Genomic DNA, 23312 nt, shown 5'->3' with positions numbered 1-23312 from the left:
TTCACCATATGGCGAGAATGTTTATTCCCAATATTCTGCTCCAAGACCAGAGCTGAGTTCTCCATGCCTCACAGTCCCAAAAGCATTTTCTAAGACATTCTTATTCTCCTTTAGCTCACAACTAAAAAGTTTGTGTGGGGCCCCCTTAAAATTTTGGAAGAACATAGGAAGGACAAGCATTTTCTTTATCAGTACAGAGTATTTTCTTAGCATGGCTGAGGGAGAGGGTAGGCACTACTCAATGCGCCAGGGCAGTGATATACTGAGAAGGGGCGAGGAGAGCCCAGATTTGTAACATTTGCCAATTTTGTGGAGTAAATACTCCCATCATGGCCAATTTCAAGCTACAAAGATTTACAACCAACTTTCAAAAGTCCTGAATATTTAGCATTCAGTTCTTCCAAGCCAGTAAGAGCAGACTCTGGCACAAGCCCGTAAGCTCCCTGGCTCCCAATGTTAATGGGAACTAGGAGCCAGGATGGACGCCAAAACAATCAATAAGCAAACAGCCACAGTTATAGCCAAGCCATAAAAACAAAAGGATGAATCCCAACTCCACAACTTACAGATAAGTACACTGAGGCCCAGAGAGGTTATTGAATTTCTCATGACTGCACAGTATGAAGATTAGGTCTCTGGTGTTTGCACTCCTATATCATTTAATAGTCTAAAGCAGTAGTTCTCAAATGTTCACCTGCGTTAGGGTCACCTGGAGGACTGTTAAACCACAGGTCACTAGTCCCTACTTCCAGAGTTTCAGATTCAGGAGATCTGGGTTGGAGTTCCAGAAGATTCCCACTCCCTATGTGCACACTCTGCAAAATCATCAACCAACCTTTCAGTTGGGTGAGACTAAGTATGTGATAGGATTTTGCTCCCATAATTGAGCTATGTTACAAGGCAAAAGTGAAGGGGTTTGCAGATGTAATTGAAGGTCCTAATCAGTTGACTTTAAATGAATGAAAAGTGATATTATTTTGTGTGGGCTTTATCTTATCCGTGAGCCCATGAAAAGAGAGAGAAATGGAAAGGACGAAAATGCCTTCCTTCAGGGAGAACTGGGAAGGTTTCCTGGAGGAGGGATTTGGTTTGAGCCTCCAAAGTAAGCAGTCTCTCACCAGGGGCTCGCGGGGCAGAAAGAGTATATTGAATGAAGGCCAGGAAGTATGAAGGTAGAGAGGAATTTGGAATAAAAAGCAGGCAACAACAATAGGTATATGCAAGTTGTATTTTGACATCCTAAGTTTGAAGCTTCCTGTAGTGTTTGCTTATGGAAAAAGGTCCCTGAAGGTTGGGAGGGAGGTGAGGGACACAGAGAGGAAGATCAGAGACAGCTATGCAGAAGCCATATTTGAAACAGTGAACACTGGAGACATTACCAGGTAAGAGAAGAAAAGGGCCAAAGAAGAACCACATTTAAAAGCCCAAACAGTGGGGTGCCTGGCTGGTTCAGTCGGTAGAGCTTGCGACTCCTGATCTTGAGGCTGTAAGTTTGAGTCCCATGTTGTGTGCAAAGATTCCTTACAAATAAAATCTTAAATTAAAAAAAAAAAAAAAAGCCCAAGCATTGTTTTCTTAGATGTAGACTAAAAACAATCAATGAATCACTACACAGTTAGTATAAGTTCCATACTGAGACCTGAGACCTAAAATCTGGGATATTTCTGACCTATGGTGGGCTATACTTACTTCTAAATATTCAGTGCATTAAAAATTAAACTAGAAGTTTTTAAAATTTTTTATTATATAGAGAAAATGCATGAGAGAGGGAGAGGGGCAGAGGGAAAGAGAGAGAATTTCAAGCAGGCTCCACACTTAGCATGGAGCCTGACACAGGGCTCTATCCCCAAGCCTGGGATCATGACCTGAGCTGAAATCAAGAGTTGGATGTTCAGCTGACTGAGCCACCCAAGTGCCCATAAACTAGAGTGTTTTGAAGGTTATGTTATAACAGTGGTCCCTGGACAAGGAAATTGAGTATCACCTGGAAAAAGAAATATAAGGTCTTAGCCCCCACTCCAGACTTAAAGTTTGCCAGCAATCTGTTTTAATAAGCCCCCCCAGGAGATTCTGTACCACCCTAAAGTTTGAGGAGAAACACTGAATTTGAAAAAGAATGACCATAACAGATAGGCAGAGACTCGGTACCGGTTGCAAAGAGTAAAAGAAGGGTTGTCTGATCTAAGGAATGTTGGCTATCAGGTTATCAGAAAAAAATCAATTTAAATATGAGATAAACACAGAATCATGTTGATAAAATATTCTCAGAACAGACATTACTTTCCTGAAAATATATTGGTTATTTGATCATCTATCATCAAAGCCAATGTTTATATAAACATTAGGAAGTGATAATAATTAAAAAAGACCAAGGAGGTGATTGGAAACCATGAGTTGATCATTGCTCTGTAGAGTTCTAGAACTAGACAACCCCAGATTTATCATAAGAAGATGGGAGAGTAGACATAAGTCACACCTCATGGATCATATTTCCTCACCTCATCCTCCAGCACATAAAACTCAAATATAAAGCCCAAGAAATTCTGAAACCAATTTGCCACACATACATCTAGGATAGGACACCTTTAAATGGGTTGTCAGAACTGCATTGTCTCCTTTGTGAGTACTTGGGTTTAAATCATTTACTTACAGAACCTCTTTGAAAGTTTGTTACAGAGAAATGTAAAACCTCATCATCTTTCTTGTATGTTGCTGTGGCTGATTATTATTATCAACATTTCATGTCAGACAATGCTTTTGGCTGCAAGTGAGAGAAAACCCCACCCAGAACAACATATGCAGTGAGGAATGTAAGTAGGAGCTCAGAGGTAGGGCAGGGGCAGCTCCAAGCCCAGCACCTCAGGTTTCCAGCTCCCCCTGCCCTCCTTTCTGTATTGGCTTCATCCACAGGCTGGCAGCAAGATGGCTCCAGCTGTTCCCATTATCACAGCCAAGCATGACAATGTCCAAAGGAAGAAGAGGGACCAGTTCTTTCTTGTAGCTCTTTTTTAGCACCAAGAAAATCTTTCCCAGAAAACCCCCAGCAGACCTCCACTCTTGTCTTATTGTCTAGAATTGGGTGACATGCCAGTCTTTCACTGACATGGTTCCCACTGGATGGCTTCAGCAAATCTCTAGGGATTTATTCAATTAAGAGGAGTGGACCATGCCAGATTCGGGGACCCCTAGCTTTCTATGTTTCCTCGGGATGTTTACCAAGTGGAGTTGACATTTAGGCACTTTAATAAAATTATTGAATATTTTTTTCCTTTTTCTACTGGTAAAGATACAATCAGGCACAGTAAGGGTAAGTGTACAATAATGACTAGCTGAAACTAACCCTTGGGGTGGAATAGATATTGGAAAGATAATCACTAGTATCACTAGTGATACAACCTTCACAAGCATTTACTATGGATACTTCTATTGTGCTAGAAACTATGTAAACCCTCTACAGGTATTATATCATTGGAAAATAAATCCAGAAGATATGTAATTTTATTACTTTCATGTTACATGTGAGAAAACTTAGGCTGAGGTCGGTGAATCACTTCAAATTACACACCCAGGAAATGCTGAGCCAAGACATAAGCCTATAGACCACTCTGCTATATGGCGAATGCACTTAAACTTACTTTGTAAATTTGAATGTACTGTTAAAATACCAGGACAATTATCAAGATAAGCATGGCATAAACTTCAGCAAAAGGGGAATGGGAAGATAGGAGAGGAGATACCAAGAAAGCATGTTTTTTGTTGCTTTAAATGCATCCAACCTTTTAAGCTCTAAAAATTGTATCCTAAAACATGGAAAGAAACTGTGTATATGACTTTCACAATGTCATAAAGGTAAAAAGCACCAGAAAACTGAGGAAAAGCAATTGCCTGAATTTTCAAGGAGCAAAAAAGAGTAGATTGTGAACTGCATAATAACAGTTAATATTTAGAGTGCTTCCTCTACACCTGGAAGTGTTCCAACGATTTTGTGATGTAGAATTATTATTCTCTGCATGGTATAGATGAAATACTGAACTCATGGGGCTTCCGAAAGGATTAAGTAAGTGGTTAGATAAGTAAAATGTTTGGAATAATTCCTGGCACATAGTAAACCCTCCATAAATATAGGCTGTTACTGTTATGGAGAAACCAAAGTTCTCTGTTTTGTGCCTGCAGTGTGCCATCTTTATTTAACTTATTCAATTTATATTTATTTGATTTATAGCCGTCACCTGCTTTTCTAATTATTTTCCTTTAGCAATACTTGGTGGCAATAGTGTGTATCAAAGGAGAGTACAATGTTAGTAGATTGCAGGTGAAAAAAACAGGCAAACAGATTAAGCAATTGCTGTGAGATTCTGTGATTTGGTTAGTTGAAGCAGGGTTAGCACCACTAACAGTAGGACATGAGAGCTCTTAATGCTTCTCGCTCTGACTCCCTGGAATTAAGTACACCTGAATCCAGCCGCTTCAGCAGTCTGAGGCCAAGGAGCTGAACTCCTCAGCCGAGCTTAAATTGCTGATCTGTTATTTACTAAACTATTCTTTTTTCCTTCCCTTTGTGTCTCTGGCCTTTGTCTGCAAGTAGTCATAAAAGTTTCATATAATGACAGGTAAGGGACTAAGAAAAGATGCAGGCATATGAAATCTGACACTCGAAAGATGTATTTGTCCTGCAATATGCTTCAAACAAAGCATTTTGCTGGGCATTAAAACAATAACACTGAAAGAACCCCAGCCCCTGCCAATGCTGAATTATTTTAGCACAAGAGCCATTTTGCCTCACCTCATAAAAATAGGTGTGTTTGGTTCTTAGACACATTTGAATCTTTGGAGTGTCTGAATAGTTCAAAAATGAAAAATGTTGCAAATTCTCAGGTGTGAGGACACTGGTTTTCTTTGTTTGCTTGGACAGTAATTTAGACCTTTTTAATTGTGGGTCTTATTAGCACACATTTCCCACTAGGTGGCTGCAATAAATCTCTAGAGATTTATTCTATTAGGAAGAGTGGACTGTAAAAAAATAAAAAAGGAAGAGAAGACCATGCCAAATTCATGAGCCCCTAGCTTTTGTAGGTTTTCCTGAGATGTTTACCAAGTAAAGTTAGCATTTAGTCATTTTCATACAATTATTGAATATTTTTCCTTTTTTTTTTAATCAGTTAAGGTATTATGGGGGGTGGCTGAGTGGCTCAGTCGGTTAAATGTCTGACTTTGGCTCAGGTCATGATCTCGCAGTTCATGAGTTCAAGCCCCGCATCAGGCTGTGTGCTGACAGCTCAGAGCCTGGAGCCTGCTTCGGATTCTGTGTTTCCCTCTCCCTCTGCCCCTCCCCTGCTCATGCTCTGTCTCTCTCTCTCTCAAAAAAATTTTAATAAAAAAAGATATTAATTGTGAATTCAATTGCTTTCTTTTCCCCTAATCTGAAATCACTCTTGTCCTCCTAAATGTATTTCTCTACTAATGTAATCAAAGATCACCTCATAAAGCAACCTGTACAGCTGATCCTCCAACATGTGAAAATTGTAGGCAACAATGATCTGGATAATATAAAAGCAAAAAGGGAAATTTTAACTTTCATTAATTTATATTATTGAAACCAAGAAGCTAGGCCCTTTATCAGGGGAGAGAATGTTGGTTGGTCCCACTTATGGCTCTCTTCACCTTCCTCACCCCCAGACCAAAAGAACCAAAGAGCTTGCTGGGAGGGATGGTAAGGGTGACCTACCCACTCCCATAGCTAATCAAAAACAGGCACAAAATCCCATCAAATGTTATCTATTGTTATACCAAAGTTAAGTAATAATAGTATTCCAATCCACTTAGGGCCCTCAGGGAGGCAAAGATTTTCAACTAACTTCCTTCATTAATTTGGGTTGTCTCTGATTTCCACTTTTAGATATAAGGCCTTACTCCTAAACTCTCAGGTAGCCTCCATGACCTCACTTATGAGAGAGCATCTCCCTTGAGCCCTCTCCCTGTATCTTCTCTTGTCTCCTTCAGAAGTATGTCAGGCTCCATAACCATTTTTCACCTGCCATAACCCACCACCAAGAGGCAGACCTTGTCTTGTGTCCTGCTTCTGCTAATGGTTGTAGTCAATAGGTACCATCCAGTTCCTCTAACACATTGCAGGAGAAGGGGGAGCTTCAAATCCCATGAATGGATAGAAAGAAGAGGCTGTCAAAGAGACCAGGTCTAAGAGTGGAAACATCTAGCAATCATTCAGACACTTCATAATGCAAAGGTTTATTGCCTTAGAACATCCAGTGTGACACATCAGTGTCTGTCTCCTGTCCCTCAGTTATGTTAGAAACAGCTCCTTTCTATTCCCTCCTATTCCCTCTCCAAGCATTGAAAAGGACCCAGTTCCATGAGTTGACAGATGGGGGGATGGAGATTGGGAAGAGATAATCATTCCCAGAATATTATATCACCTTGGGAATCCCTACCTTCACATGCATCACTGACTACAAAATAAGTTGCTTTATTATAGCATTAAATATATGTTATATCATATTTCTACATATACAAAAGCAAATGGGACAGAATAGAAGTGTTTGTGTGGCAGTACACACAGATTTCCTTCTTGCCCCCACCTACTAAAAATATCCTGAAACTTCCAGGTGATACCCTGTCTTTTTCAGCCTTGTGAAGTGGATGAGTTCTTTCTCACTATAAGAAATGCTAAGTTTAGGGGCACCTGGGTGGTTCAGTCAGTTAAGCATCTGACTCTTCATTTTGGCTCAGGTCATGATCTCACATTTTGTGGGTTAGAGCCCCTCACTGGGCTCCTCACTGACAGCGTGAAGCCTGCTTAGGAGTCTCTCTCTCTCTCTCTCTCTCTCTCTCTCAAAATAAATAAAGAAACTTAAAAAAAAAAACAAAGGCTAAGTTTATTTACACAATGAAGGACTTAGAGAGAAGTGAAATAGTAAGAGAAACTCAGAACATTTTTTGCAAAGTTCAAAGAAAAAGGTGGCAGTGCAGATAAAGAGATAGGGCCTTGGATAGAGAACTATATATGTGAATTCCTTTCAGTTTTCTTTGTAAGAGGCAATCATAAGGAATAGAATTCCATACCAACTATTTTTGGCTATTAAGTGTGCCTTTATTCATATTTTTAAAAACCAGCTTTGCTGAAATGTCATTCATGAGTCATGCATTTTGCCATTTTAAATCATACAATTCAATGGTTCTTAGGATATTGACAGAGTTCTGCAACATCACCATTATTTAATTTCAGAATATTTTCATTACCCGAAAGGAAACACCATACTCACAGTAACTCCCCATTACCCCCTTCCCAGCCCTTGCAACCATAATATACTATTTATTTCTATGTATTTGTCTATTCAGTCATATTATGTAATGGAATATTATAATATTTGGCTTTTTGTGACAATCTAGTAACATAATAATCTCCCTGAGCATAAGAATTTCAAGGATCATCCGTGTTGTAGCATAGATCAGTACTCCATTCCTTTATATGACTAAATCATATTTCATTGTGTGGATATACCACACTTTGTTTATCAACCATTAATGGGCATTTGCTTCTACTCTGGGGCTATTACAAATACTGCTGGTGTGAACATTCATGTACAGGACATATGGTTTCAATTCTCTTTGGTATATACCTAGGAGTAGAAATGCTAGGTCATATTTTAACTCTATGTTTAACATTTTGAGAAACTTCCAAACTGCTGCACTATTTTACATTATCATCACCAATATGTGAGAGTACCAATTTTACCACATCTTTGCTAAAACTTGTTATCGTACATCACTTATACTATAGACATCCTAATCATTTTGAAGGGGCGTTTTGATGTGCATTTCCCTAATGTCTACTAATAGCATCATTTCACGTGGTTGTTGGCCATTTGTGTATTTTCTTAAGATAAATGTCTATTAATAACCTTTGCCCATAATTAAATGGGTTATTTGTCTTTATATATTCTGGATACAAGTCCCTTTTCAGACACATGATTTGCAAACACTTTTTCCCATTCTGTAGTTTGTGGGAAGCTTCCAGTTTTTCACCATTAAGTATGACATTAGATGTGTGGTTTTTGTGGATGCCCTTTATCAGGAGAGAAAATTCCCTTCTGTTCTTAGTTTGTGTGTACATGCCTGCGTGTGTGCATGTGTGTATATATGTGTCCATCATGAAAGTGTATTGGAATTTGTCAAATGTTTTTTTCTGCATCTGTTAAGATGATCATGGGGGTTTTTTGGTCCTTCGTTTTATAATATGGCATATTATATTAATTATGTTAATTGATTTTTGTATATTGAACCAGTTTGCATTCCCACGATAAATACCACTTGGTCATGTTTATATTATTTTTATGTGGATTCAGTTTGGTAGTATTTTGTTAAGGATTTCTTACATATATATTCATAAAAGATATTGGTGTATAGTTTTCTTGTGATTCTTGTCTGGTTTGGCCATCAAGATACTAGTGGCCTCAAAGAACAAGTTACGGAGTATGCCCCATCTTTAATTATTTGAATTTTGTGAAGGACTGGTGTTAACTCTTCTTTAAACATTTAGTAAGACTGACCACTGAAGCCATCTGGCCTGGGATTTTCCAGGTAGGAAACTTTAAAATTACTAATTCAATCTTTTACTTGTTATATGTTTCTTCAGATTCTCTGTTCCTTCTTGAGTCAATTTCAATAGTTCCTGTCTTTCTAGGAATTTGTCCATTTCATTTATGTTATCTAATTTGTTGGCATGTCTTCTATATGTCATGCATAGTTTCAGGTTCTAGGGATAAGGGGTGAGCAAGACACAATTCTTTGCCCTTATGGAGCACACATTCCCTCATCAGAGAAGTGGACAAAAAGTAAAAAAATAAGTTATATAATACATAATGCCAAAAGGATTTTTGATTATTGAGTACATTTCAATATATTATAGCTATCTATACCTGTTAGATATTATATTCCAATTGTATTAAGTTAATAAATGAGTATAACATGATGGTAGGATGTCTATCAGGTTAAACACATTCTCATAATGTATTTCCTTTCATACATCAAACTCACACAATGAATAAATTTGCATATGTATTTTACTTTTTAAATTAAAGTATGCCCACAAAGATACTAACTGGTCAATTAAGACAATTCCTTGAGATGAGGGACTAGTCAAGTCAAAACAGCTATCTTAAATGGCTAGCTGTTTGTGGTGGCACTTAATCCCATTATACGGTTTATATGAAGTAGTTTATCAGTGGTCCCACTTCAGTTTAGTCAAAATGAAATGGATATAGCCTGACTGAACAGAAGGCTGTCAACCTGATAGACTGTACATACTGTGCAGCTCTGGGCAAGCCATTTGCATTATGTCATAATGGTCTATGAGTCAGAGCTCACCTCAGCACCTTGGACAGCACCTGGCTAAGTTCTCATGTTAGCACAAGAAAAAATATTAACTTTTAATTACTAAATTATTTATTAACACAATCTCATTATCCACAATAACACTTTAAGGTAGATAATGTCATTTTCCTGTATTTACAGATGAAGAAACTAAAGCTCTGAGACATAGTCACAGAGCTAATAGATGGCTGAGGTGGAATTGGAACCCAGAAAATTTTATCTCAAGACGATATGTAAGGGCTTTTTACATATATAATCTGTTACTTATTAGGGAGGCAGGAAAATATAGATTATATATGTAAAAAGCCCTTACTTTGGCAGTTAAATGTGGCTAACCTCACTTCCTCAAGTTACACTAATTAAGAAATTTGCAAATGTAATTTATTTTAAAAATTCAGTTTGTGTCCACCAAGCTATGAATTGGTCAATTAAGACAACTCATGAGGAAGGGAAAGTCAGAATAAGTCAAAACAGCTGTCTTCTTTCTAAGCCACTTCTGTCTAAACATCTTTATTTTTGTGCCCATCCTCAGAAGCAGCATTTTCATAGACCTCCTGAGAAGACACATTATGCTAGAGCCATTGGTGGATCCAGAATAACCCTGAAGGTAATGGTCAAAGCTGAAGCACATCAGCAATTCCTATTCCCACAGATAATCCATGTGAATGTAATGGCACCCCAACTCTCCTCAACTACTACCACAGTATGACATCATCAGCTTTTCTCCACTAAAACATATAATTAAAAGATTCAAAATACTGTATTTAATTATCTACAACCTGTGTAAAATGGGGTAAAAGTCACTCAATCTATGTACTTCTGAATTACATATACCTATTTTAAGTGGTTCACCATATTTCTGGTCCCTCTGAGTTTCTTAAGAAACAAAGGAGTATTATGGGGGTGGCTAGACTGTTTCTAGAACAATTAAGAATGGTCTTGCTGAAGGCTTGCTCATCTATTGTTGGTCATTACTTATAACAAACTCAAAGTCTTATAACAACACAGAAGACATTCTTTCCTTAAAATATTAGAAAGCAATACTCAGTACAAATTCACCTTCACATACTACTAGTAAACAAATAAATACAACCTCAAACATGAGGACTGAATCAAGTGGAATAATCTGTTGTCAGGCCACTTCTTGGTATTCTTACACTGAGAGGCTCACTTCTATCTTAAAGCAAAACAAACACTATGTTTTGGTCAAGTGTATTGTGCTTGCACTGCCTGTGTAATTCACAATTAACATAATAAGGGCACTCGGTTCTCTGGCTGCACTATGACAAATACATCTGATGAGCTTGTGGGAGAATGTTTGCAAGCACCATCAGTCATTGTCTGGAGATTTATGATCCACATATAAGATCAACAGTCTGGTGCACACTGATTATTTTACTGCTGAGCTGCACCATCTGTCTCCACCCAGGAATCTTAAAGATTTCTTAGATAATGTTGCAGGATCATCTTTTAAGAGGCATTGTCAATGGCCCTCCAACCCCTTTTGACTAAAGCAAAATTGATATGGGTGTGCTGACCAATGAGTCTCAGAAATTAAAGGACTTTACTACAAATAAATATCCTATCCATAAAAATAAGCTTTTCCTAACAGGTTTAGCAAAGGGAAAAAGAAAGTGCACTCCACAGTATCTGAAGACTAAATTAGACATCTGAAGACTAAATTAGACATGCCAATATCTACTCTGGTTATAGATTTAAGGATATAACATGTAAATTTTGATGCAGTAAGTCTGCCTTGCTAAAATAAACCATTACTGATTTAAAAGATGGCATGAGAGCCGTGCTTAGCTACAGTGACAGAGACCATGCTTACCAAATACTCATGTGCTCTTTCTATGGTAGCAACTTTAAAAATTATTTGGCATAACATTCTTAGGGTATGTTTTTCTAAAGATTGGCTGACATCTTAATTATGTATTTTCCCATTCCTCTTGTAGTCAGGTTAGGACCATATGATTAAGTTGACCAATGGACTCTGACTGTATCCCTTCCAGACTGAGGCATGTAGGAGCTGGTATGCCTTCATCACTCCCTTTCCCAGAGGAGTCACCCTTGGAGAGCATACACAGATGTCATAGAATATGGAGGCCAGCCTGGCCAACACTGGGCTGTGATGAGAGCGAGAAATAAACTTTTATTGTGTTAACCCCCTGAGATTCAAAGTTATCTGTTTCAATTAATTGCTCTGAATAATACAGCCACAAATATCAGGTGGCATTGAGATTTTTCACCACTAAGAACAAATCTTATTTTCACTACCAAACGGAATAAGTCAGGAAAGAAGTTTTTGTCTTATCGAAGAAGTTAAAGTTTTATAGCTATTCTATGTATTGCCGTTTAAAACTACGCTGATCACAAGGGTCTTTGGGTACTTTGTTTCTAAAGATCGGTTTTTACCTTAAATATGTTGAGAGATATGCAAAATAGATCTCTGTCCAGTTATTGTTATTTCAGTCTTATTAGGTTGGAAGAATAACATCTAATTCAAGTACCCTGAGCTACCTCCAAACCATGGTAAGCTACCTACTTTGCAAGAGCTTTAATGTCAAATACTTCCTTGATCCATCTTTTGTGGCTGGGCATATCATATTAATTGCCTGGACTCAAATGCAATAAGGATCGGGTGGCCAGGAGAGAAGGGCAGAGGAACCTAAGCTTTTAACAAGCTGCCACCAGGAGCTATCTCCCCATAAAGAATAAATTTTATGGAGAAATCTCATTGTTATTTCAGAAGGCATCTGTTACATTATCTTAGCCACAATAGGTGAAACACAATGAAGCAATTGTTTGCAAGAAGGCCTTGGCCATAAGCTATGTTTGGTGACCCAGAAATGATTACGGTATTGTCAGGGTTGTAAAAGACTATGGTATATGTAAAAATACTGCCTATAACTCATCACAGGAAATCATCTTCCTTGGGATGTAATTAAGGAGTTTTGATCAGGAATATATGTCAACTTCCTATATCTACTCTAGATGGAGAAATCTCCACCTTCAAAGATGTCTCAAAATGTTTTCCCATTATCCCCTGAGTTTTTGTGTGTCTTCTTTTTTCCATAATGGCAGCTTTACTGATGCATTAGGGTATACAAAAAGGGATCCTGCCTCAGTATGGAGGATACAACAATGAATGGGGAATCAGCAATTTTACCAAGCTCAAGGGGAACTACATGGAACTAAGCATTTCCCCCTCCATAGGTTTCTGTCCTTGTAGATATCCATTGCATAATACTCCTGGACTCTCTCACTTCTTCTTCTTCCCCCAGTAAAGGATGAATTTCTTATATGCTGAGTAACTTTAGGAGCAGAAACTATGACTGTGTAACTTAGTCCCTCCTTCCCCTTTTTTCTCTTTGGGATTTGTCTGGTTGTAGAGAAGATGTGCCAAAAGGTAAACTTAGTGGTAAAGTTTCTGTCCCTGCAGGAGGAGGTTACAGTTTTCTTGTGCTACCTGTGACAGGTAGATAAATTGCTCAAATTCTGAGATTCGGCATTAGGAAATTCTCTCTTGTCACACACCTAAGTTATATCCTTCAATGCAACATTAATCACCAATAAACCTATACTTGTATCTTCTTTTGCCTGACTCCTTTATCCTCTGGTTCAGAACTTGTATGGGGGAAGAGGTGTGCCACCCCAGGCCAGAAATCCACATCCCAAACTGGAGGAATATGTGCAGAAGGCAGTTTGAAAAGTCCCAAACAGGCCCTAAACAATTTTGATTCTTGGTATTAGTCAACTGAACCCAACTCAAGCTGGGGAGGGGGAGGGGAGAGGGATAGAGTTTCACATGAAGATACAGTACCGTTTCATTGAACTCAGGGCAAAAAAAGCTGTTGGACCTCAGGCAGGAACTGGAACCAAGAAATGAGAGCCCAAATGGGATCTTTCCACCTCTTGTCTTGACATCCCTGTGTACTTGTTCCATTCTTCTTTCTCTGCTTCTCTAGACCACACAGGGGTGTGTGTGTGTGTGTGTGTGTGTGTGTGTGTGTGTGTGAGAGAGAGAGAGAGAGAGAGAGAGAGAGAGAAAGAGAGGCAGAGACAGAGACAGAGAGACGGTGTCCACAATGATCCAATCAATTGTAACCATGAGGAGAAAAATCACACAGAATATTGTGTCTATTGTATCAATAAATCAATAATGTAGCTTATCAAATAAACTGTTAGGAATGGAAAACAGCTATATGAGGTTTAAGGAAGATAGTGTAAAGCAGGTGGATGGGAGATAGAGACTGCAATTTAGGTATTATAGCACTGGTAGTCTGTGCTGAGGGCACCAGTGAGATGTGTGGTCCTTTAGGTGTTATAAGCCCATCAGTATAGTTTCATTAATTATAAACTAACATTATTATTAATTATAGTTTTATGCAGTTATCTTTTAAAACAGTAGGAGAGAAGAATTATAAGACAGGCAATTTCTGGGGTGTCTGGATGACTTAATCAGTTCAGCGCCTGACTCTTGATTTTGACTCAGGTCATGACCTCATGGTTCATGGGTTCGAGCCCTGCATCAGGCTCTGTGCTGAAAGCTCGGAATCCTGCTTAGGATTCTCTCTCTCTCCCTCTCTCTCTCTCTGCCCCTCCTCCACTTGTTCCCTCCCCCCTTGCAAAATAAATAAATAAACTTTTTAAAAAATGCAATTTCAATCCAAAAGTTCATGTCTATTTAGCTCTGACAAATTTTCTTCTATTATTTCTTAACAATATCTTCTTGTTTCCCTTATTTTCTTTTCATGAAGTCCATAGTAGTGAGATTTGCTGTCTCTTTGCAGATTTGCTCTGCTATGTGAACTCTTCTGTTATCTCATCAACAATATTTTCACTTTCCCAGAGCTCCTTCTTGTTCTCTGTTCCTTTTCCACATAAGTACTATGTTCTTAATTTATGGGTATGCTATATTTTATTAATTTATTAATTTAAAAAGTAATACATGCTCCTGGGACAAAACTCCATAGTTTAAAAAAGTGTACAGTGACAACTAAGCTCTCTCTCATCTGGCTCCCAGCCCTAGAGATGACCTAGTTATTAATTTCTTATGAATCCCTCAGAGATATTTCATGAACTTTAAAAATATACATACACTACAAAACACATTATTGAATCTCTCTGAAAATGTAAGTTCAGTTTTGCTTTTCTTTTTTTATTCTCTTCTCTTTCCTAAATTATCTCATATTTATGGGGGATCAGATATTCTCTTTATCTTAGACCCCGATTTCATGATTACGGTTTTCTTCACATGACTTGTTGTCCAGTCACATATAAACATGGATCAGATTACTCTTTCTGTGTAGCAAATATGGATTTTCTCCTCTTGCAAATGTTAGCATATTGTCTTGATCATTCTCACCCTGAGGTGAAAAGCTTCCTGGGAGCTATGTTTATGTGTGGCAATGGTGATAGAGAGAGGGTGGCAGGAGCCAATACAAAGGGCTCATTTTAAAATAAGTGGTTGAGAGGTAGCCTGGGTGGCTCAGTTAAGCGTCTGGCTCTTGATTTTGGCTCAGGTCATGATATCCCGGTTTATGGGGATTGAGCCCCATGTCAGGAATCCCTGCTTGGGATTCTCTCTCTCTCCTCCCTCTCTGCCCCTCCTCCACTCGTACTCTCTTTCTCTCAAAATAAATAAACATTTAAAAAACAAAATAAATAAATTTTAAAAAATAAAATAAAATAAGTAGTTGAGAGCTGGTCTATGTGCTGGTCAGATGAATGAACAGAGGGGCCAGAATCTGCCCAGCAGTCTTCTGTCAGGCAGTTCTTTCTATGTGTTTCTAACTCTCTAGAACACAGAGTTCTAATTAATGTCTGTTTTCCATCTTCCTCCTCCCTCCCACATTCCACCCCTGCCAACACCTAGCCCAGAGTCTCTCTAGGTTTTGCTTGGCCGTTCAGCTCTCTCCATAGGATTGTCTCTCTTTGCATTTACACACAGCTTCCACCAACTTGTAGTGGTCATTAGTATCATCACCAGATGAAATCTCCCACCTGCTGGTGGTTCCCTCCAGTACATGGTGCTTGGAAAAAGTTCTGGGCACTAGGACATAACGCAGCGTAAGCACTCCAGACTCGCCTGTTATGAAATGTGTTTAGTAACGTAAAAGGATAGCCCACAGTGCGGGGGTGGGTGTTTCTCTACGGAAGGTATTTTTTAATGTGAAGAGATTGTCAGTCTGTTCTTGTGGATTTGGAGACACATTTGGGGCGGGGGGGAGCCCCAGAACAGAGGCAGGAGAGGAAAGCTATTTTTATTCATCTGTTCCTATATTTCCCCCCATGTCCCATCTGGAAGACTGGTATTTTCCTGAGAGACATCTGGCAGTCCTGTCTGTTCTTGGGTTCCTCAGTAGTTTAAACAACACAGAAAAGGCACTGTTGTTGTTATTTCTTCCCTATAAGTACAGCATCCTGAGGGGTGCCTGGGGGGCTCAGTCAGTTAAGTGTCCCACTTCAGCTCAGGTCATGACCTCATGGTCCATGAGTTGTAGCCTTACATCAGGCTCTGTGCTGACAGCTCAGAGCCTGGAGCCTGCTTCAGATTCTGTGTCTCCCCCTCTGTCCCTCCCCTCCTTGCACTCTCTCTCTCTCTCTCTCTTTCTCTCAGAAATAAAAATAAACATTAAAAAAACTTAAAAAAAATACAGCATCATGCACTGTTTGCAGCTCTCTGGATATTATCATGGCTCCATCTCCCTGGGAAAAGCTCTCATTTCCTAGTTTGAGGTACATTGTTCTCTTTTCCTGACAGAAGGGCCTTCACTCATCCAGGCTTCTAGCAACACTATAAAATTAGAAGGAAAGAAACTTCAGAAGTTGCAAAACAGATGATTAACAGCAATGCTGTGGCCTTATTAAGTTAAGGATGTCACGCTGTTTTGCCCATTCACACATGCTTATTGATTTAATGTTTTGTAAATTTAGCTCTCTTGAGTCTCAGCTGATGTGTGGGTGCATATACCAACCAGACTGATATCTGCGCCATAAGTGAGAAATAACTTGATAATTTATGAGCGGTGAAAGCCAAAGTCGGACAGGTTTTCCCTCAGGAAAGGAAAAAACACGTGCGGCACACGGTAGACAACTCTCTTCTTCGGCTCTTTCGTTTTAAGAAAGAATGCACTTGCTGGTGCGGTGGTCGGAAGGGAATTATGCGATTTGATCTGTCCACATTCTCTCCTATCAAGTGTCTCTGAGAGGAATGTGTCTGAGCAGCTTTTTCTCTACATCTGTAGGGAGGCTGGGCCTTTGTTAATGAGGACATCCTGGGAGTTCAGTGGCCACATTTGTTTGGTGACAAAGGGGCAAAGGAAGTGGTTTTATTGGAGAGAAGGGTATATATCAGTTTGGGGAGGAGAGGTTAGGGGAGAGTTGCTTGAAGGTCCTCTTGGAAAAACACTCCCCCATAAACATATACACAGTCATGCACATGTGTTTGCACATATATTTCATGCGTATATACTTAATAATGGGAAGGATGGGGAATAGTGAAGCCAAAAAAGGAGGAGCCAGCCGGTCGGGTTCCTTCCCCGCAACCTTGCTCTCCTTTCATTTGGAGAGGTCTGTGGCAGCCCAAGGGTACCTGAGGTGGAACACTGATCTAAAGTACAAAAGTTTGTGTCAAAAGTTTCTTACCTTCACAGCAGAATACACTCCTCAGGGACCATGGGCTTCAATGCACGACATAAGCTGCTTTGACTTAGTTCTGTCACTGGCCATCATGCAGGGAAGAGAGGACTGGAAGTCAGGAAGTTGTTCCAAAGGTTGAAGCTAAAAAGGGGGGGAAGCACAGCAGGGCAGCCATCACTGGTCAGTGGTAATTCTGGAAACAGTCAGGCATGTTGTTCATTTTTTGATGAAAGCCCAATACTGCCCCTTGGTTCATAATTCTTAGTTCAAGGTGACAGTGCTTCCACCACCAAAATTCTCCTGTTTTTTGGGGGGTCTACATGCATCATATTTAGTTTCAGTCGTTCCAAGACGGTCACAACTCAAATCTCTTTAAGATAAGCTCTCTTCTAGGTAGGTGCGTGGGTGGCTCAGTCAGTTAAACATCTGACTTCGGCTCAGGTAATGATCTCCCAGCTGGTGAATTCAAGCTCCGCATCGGGCTCTGGGCTGACAGCCTGCTTCAGATTCTGTGTCTCCCTCTCTCTCTGCCCTTCTCCTGCTTGTTCTCTCTCTCTCTCTCTCTCTCTCTCAAAAATAAACATTAAAAAAACAAGTTAAAAAAAAGATAAGCTCTCTTCTACCTGCAGTCCTTATAAGGTTGCTGTGTGATAATCCCGTAAGATTAGGAAGCCCCACTGTTTAACAGAGTCTGTGAAGCACATCTTAAGATCTTTAGAAGAACTGTTGTCTATTTGAAAGAGTGTATGAAGGACGCCTGGGTGGCTCAGGCAATTAAGCATCCGACTTCGGCTCAGGTCATGATCTCACGGTTCATGAGTTCGAGTCCCACATCGGGCTCTCTGCTGTCAGCACAGAGCTGGCTTCAGATCCTCTGTCCCCCTCTCTCTGCCCCTCCCCAGCTTGTTCTCTCTCTCTTCCAAAATAAATAAACAAACTTAAAAAAAAAAGAAAGAATCTATGAGGTGGCATCTTAAAAATTTTTTTTTTTCCAACGTTTATTTATTTTTGGGACAGAGAGAGACAGAGCATGAATGGGGGAGGGGCAGAGAGAGAGGGAAACACAGAATCGGAAACAGGCTCCAGGCTCTGAGCCATCAGCCCAGAGCCTGACGCGGGGCTCGAACTCACGGACCGCGAGATCGTGACCTGGCTGAAGTCGGACGCTTAACCGACTGCGCCACCCAGGCGCCCCTGAGGTGGCATCTTAGATTATTCTGAAGTTTCAAAAAAGGATCTTAGAAGTCCATGCTAGACTCGATCTTTGCCTAGAAGTCATTTCTTAATTTGAGAATAGTTTGCCATCTTAAGAGACTGAGAAAAAAACATAATTTTATTTTCAAATCTAAAGAGTCGTGGCTCCTTTACATTTCTTCAAATTTGGCTTGAAACTGAATAGTTGCTATATTCATTTTTTATTTCTGTGTAACAAATTATCACAAACTTAGTAGCTTAAAGCAACACAAATTTATTATCTCACTTTCGGTGGATCAGGAATTCAGCATTTTTTTTAATGTTTTTATTTATTTTTGAGAGAGGGAGAGACAGAACGTGAGCAGGGAAGGGGCAGAGAGAGAGACACACATAGAATCCGAAGCAGTCTCCAGGCTCTGAGCTGTCAGCATAGAGCCCAACATGGGGCTCAAACTCACGAACTGTGAGATCATGACCTGAGCCAAAACCAAGAGTCGGAAGCCCAACCACCTGAGCCACCCAGGCGCCCCAGGAATCCAGCATATTTTAACTGAATGCCCTGCTCCTGGTCTCACAAGGCTGAAGTCAAGGTGTCAGCCAGCTATTCTCATCTGGAGCCTCAACTGGAGAAAGCTCCCTCCATTGATGGCAGAATTGATTTCCTCGGGTCGTGTAACTGAAGCCCCATTTCTTGCTTCTCTTAGAGGACACCGTCAGGTCCTTGCCATGTGGCCCTTCCATGGCCCCTCACATTTCAAGTCTCTTCACAAAAAGGACCAGTCCCTTTTAAGGGCTCCTTTGATTAGGTCAAGCCCACCTACTTGGGGACTTTAATTACATCTGTGACATTCCTTCTGCCATATCATTCCTTCTACTCTCCCATCCTAACCATGGGTGCAGCACCAGGGGTAGAGACCCTAGGGGCCATCTGAGAATTCTGGGGGCCACAGATCCTTTTTTGGTTTATTTTTCTTCTCCTGTTTTATTATAGGCAGCTAAAAAACCCTAAGCAGAACCATCAGTGCTCTTCATGGAAACCTCTTTGGCTAGATCATCAAGTTTATTACTATATTATATTTGCTATTTTTCACATTCTGCTACTATGTACCAAGGGCACTGTTTTTCTAGCTTCCAGTAATATTTTCCTGTCTTTCCTTTAGGCCCTTACTGACAAATTCCTTGAGGCCTTTTAGACTTCTACTAACACTCTTCTCGAGGTCCTTTAGGTTTTCACTAACATTCTCCTTGTGACCCTTCCAGCTTCCACCAACCATGTGGTGCCAAAGCCAATGACATGTCTTGAGTTTTTCTTGTGGCAGCAGTACCCAAATCAGTCACAAATACCAAAATCCACATCAGCTATCCACAGTGATATGGCAACTTACTCTAAAACTTAGTGACTTAAAGCAACGATCATTTTTTAGCTCGTGAACCCACCAGGAGAATTCCAGACATAGTCTGTGTTTACTGACCCAATTGACACATAAGATGAGATGAGGTTGCTCCGTTAGCTTAAAATTCTCTGGTCTAGGACTTCTACTTATTTTGCCATTGAAAATTAGTTGTTTGGACAGACTCCGTACTGAGAACTAAAAAAGCGGCAACACACACACACACACACACACACACACACACACACGCCCCAAAACAGTTAAGATGTGGTGTAGGGAAGGGACCCTGGGGTGGCTCAGTCACTTAAGCATCTGACTTCGGCTCAGGTCATGATCTCACGATCTGTGAGTTCGAGCCCTGTATTGGGCTCTGTGCAGACAGCTTGGAGCCTGGAGTCTGCTTCTGATTCTGTGTCTCCCTCTCTCTGCCCCTCCCCTGCTCATGCTCTGTCTCTTTCTCTCTCTCAAAAAAAATTTTTTTAATTAAAAAAAAATGTGGTGTAGGGAAAATATCTTAGGTAGAGGAAGGAAACCCAAAGTGGTGAGTCTGGCATTCGGTGCCAGTATCCTTTCAAGGGAGATGGCATTGTTACAAGCAGTAAATGAGAAGCTGAGCAGAACTTTTAACAGACACAGGTCTATGGGGCAAAAACTGAAGTTCAAGGCTTGTCAAAGAAAAGGAATCTATTTCTAAAGAGACCCCAGAGGGTTATATACAAGGACTAAGAGTAAACCAGAAATCGATCAGCCCTCCCAGATACCGACATCCAACTTCAAATCATTGTAATTTCTGATTGTAAGGTGATCTGGAGGCCCTAGCTCAAGGTCCACTTCCAGAAGTAGAAGATAATTCTCTTTGAAGGAAAATAACATTATGCAGAGCTTCAATTTCTTCTCCATTTTTAAAAATATATAGTGTCTGTTACCAAATCAAAAACGTTTTAGTAGTTTAGAAGATGGGACTTAATTGAAAGCCCAGATAATAAAACATATGAGAGATGTTTATTATTTTGTCTGATGGAGTTACCAGCCATGAACTTTAAAATCATAGGTTCAAGGAACTGAAAAAACAAAATAGAGAATTTCAGCAGAGAAATAATAAAGAAGTATGACATAGGGACTCTTGCTGGTAAATCCTAGTATTAGTAATAACTGATACTAAGAACTCAGTGATTAACACACTTGACCTGTCATATGTAGAACAGCACACCCAACAGGTGTAGAATCATTTATCAAAACTGAACACATGCTAGTTCATCAGCTTCTCTAATAAATTTTATAAGATTAAAATTAGAGAGTATATTCCTTGACCATAGTGAAAATAAGTCAGATATCAATAACACTACCACACAAAAGACTAGAAAATTTCCATATGTTTGGAACTTAAAATACTTCTTAATAATTCATGTGATCCAGAAGTTGTAATGGAAATCAGAAAATACTTGAACTGAATAATAATAATGAAAATTGGACATAAAAAGTTTATGTAATAAAACCAAAAGAGTGCTTGGAGGTAAGTAAGTAGATGTCATTATATATATTAGAAAACTGGGGTGCCTGGATGGCTCACTTGGTTGAGTATCTGACTCTTGATTTTAGCTTAGGTCATGATCTCAGGGTTGTGGGGTCGAGCCCCACATTGGGGAGATTCTCTCTCTCTCTCTCTCTCTCTCTCTCTCTCTCTCTGTCTCTCTCTCTCTTTCCCTTTCCCCCCCACTCACATTCTCTTTCTCTCTCTCAAAAAATAAGAAAAAGAAAAGAAAAGTAAGGCAAAAGGGCTTCAAATCAATGATTTAAGTATCCATCTCAAGAAGTTGTAAAAATAAAAACAAATGAAACCAAAGTAAGTACAAGCAGGAAAATTATAACTAGAAGAGCAGAAATTATTTAAAAAGAAAAACATAAAAGAAAGAAGATTAACAAAGCCACAGAAAAGTATTCTTTGGAAAGACTGTGAAAACTGATACTTGACATGACTGATCAATGAGAAAAAGAGGGAAGGCATGAACAGCCAATAATACAGATGAAAAAGAAATATCACCAGTGGCCTTTCTGATAATGAAAAAGATAATATGAGGATATTAGGATTATGATGAGACAATAGAAAGTTTAGGTAAAATGGAAAAATTCCCAGAACACACTACCACTGACACCAAAAGGTAGAAATTGATCCATGGGTTCTAAATTTTATATGGAAATAGAATAATAGCTGAGATAATCTCGAAGAAAAAGAACAGAGTTGGAGGAGCCAGATGAGTGAACATCAGGGTTTGCTATAAAGCTACTACAACTGAAACTATAGGATTGGAGCAGGGATAGACTAACAGAGACATGGAATGGAACAGAATCCAGCAAAAGACCCACCTGGTTTATGTGAAAGGTGGTACAGCAGAGAAGAGGGGAGAAGAGAGTCTGGCCACAAATGATGCTGGGTCCACTAGAGATCCACAAAAGAAAAAACTAAAAAGATTCAGCTGCTATTAGACTATTCCCATGGTCATGGGAGGAGAAAATTCTAGAAGAAAAAAAAAAAAACAGGAGAAAATCTTTATAAAGTGAGGTTAGTAAAGATTTCTTAAATGGAACACATAAAGCACTAACCATTAAGGAAAAGATGAATATATTGGAATAAATTAAGTGTAGGAACTCCAGTTCCTAAAGGAAAAGACACCAATAAGAGAGTGAAAGGCAAACCACAGAGTTTTTAGATACTTGAAATTTTGAAAACATATAACAAAAGGCTGTCACCAGACCATGTAAAAATAATTTCTGCAAATCCATGAGAAAAATATATAAATCCTATAGAAAGATATTCAAATGGCCAATCAACATCTGAAAACATGCTCAATATTATTATGAATCAGGGAAATATGCAAACTAAAACCACAATGTGATACTACTACTTCCTAACCAAAATGGCCAAAATGTAAAATATTGGCAATATCAAGTATTGGTGGGAATATGTAACAACTAGAACTTTCATACACTGGTGGTGGGAGTGAAATTGGTGCGACCATTCTGGAAAAATGTATGTTACATGTATGTTACATCTATCTCATGACCCAGCTAGTCCTCTCTTAGATTTATATTCAAGACAAATACCTATGTATATGAGCCAAAACACATAGCACCATTATTTGTAATAGCTAAAAATAAAAAATGATAAAAACCGAAGTTCCACTAACTGTCAAATGATAAACAATCATGTAATAAAAGAGCATAAGGTGCTCAGTCAGTTGAGCATCCAACTCTTGGTTTCCTCCAGGTCATGACCCCAGAAGTATGGAATGGAGCTCCACCTTGGGCTCTGTGCTGAGCGTGGGGCCTACTTGAGCTTGTCTCTCTCTCTCCCTCCACCCTCCTCTCTGTAAAAAAAAAAAGCATATAGCAACAACAAGGCAGATGCTACTGCCACACAGCATGGATCAACCTCACAAACAAAATGTCAAGCGTAATAGGTCAACTCCCCCAGCCCCGGCAATATATGTAGTATGTGATTCCATCGACATAAAGTTCAAAAAAAGGCAGAAATCATCTTGAGTGGTTATCTCTGGGAAGGACTTAGTTAGGAGAGATTGGACGGTGGGTCCCTCCCCAGGCTCAGAGACGTGGGAAACCCTTTGCTAATCTCTAGAGTCTTCTCTCTGCAACTTCCTCCTCCTCTTTGATACTCTGTTCCACAAATTCTAG

General features: G+C 39.5%; 1 protein-coding gene across 1 annotated transcript in view; it reads right to left on the bottom strand.

The window, feature by feature from the left end:
• Nucleotides 1-23312, bottom strand: part of ORC5 (origin recognition complex subunit 5) — a 170856-nt gene that overhangs the window by 1071 nt on the left and 146473 nt on the right. The window contains exon 14 of the transcript XR_006716239.1: nt 17044-17178. The gene's annotated coding sequence lies outside the window, so the exon portion shown is untranslated. The remainder of the gene's footprint in view (nt 1-17043; nt 17179-23312) is intronic.

Source organism: Leopardus geoffroyi, chromosome A2 (assembly GCF_018350155.1).
Source record: "Leopardus geoffroyi isolate Oge1 chromosome A2, O.geoffroyi_Oge1_pat1.0, whole genome shotgun sequence".
In the NCBI taxonomy this organism is placed as follows: domain Eukaryota; kingdom Metazoa; phylum Chordata; class Mammalia; order Carnivora; family Felidae; genus Leopardus; species Leopardus geoffroyi.
The sequence above is the reverse complement of the archived record's forward strand: the minus strand, read 5'-3'. Positions and strand labels throughout refer to the sequence as shown.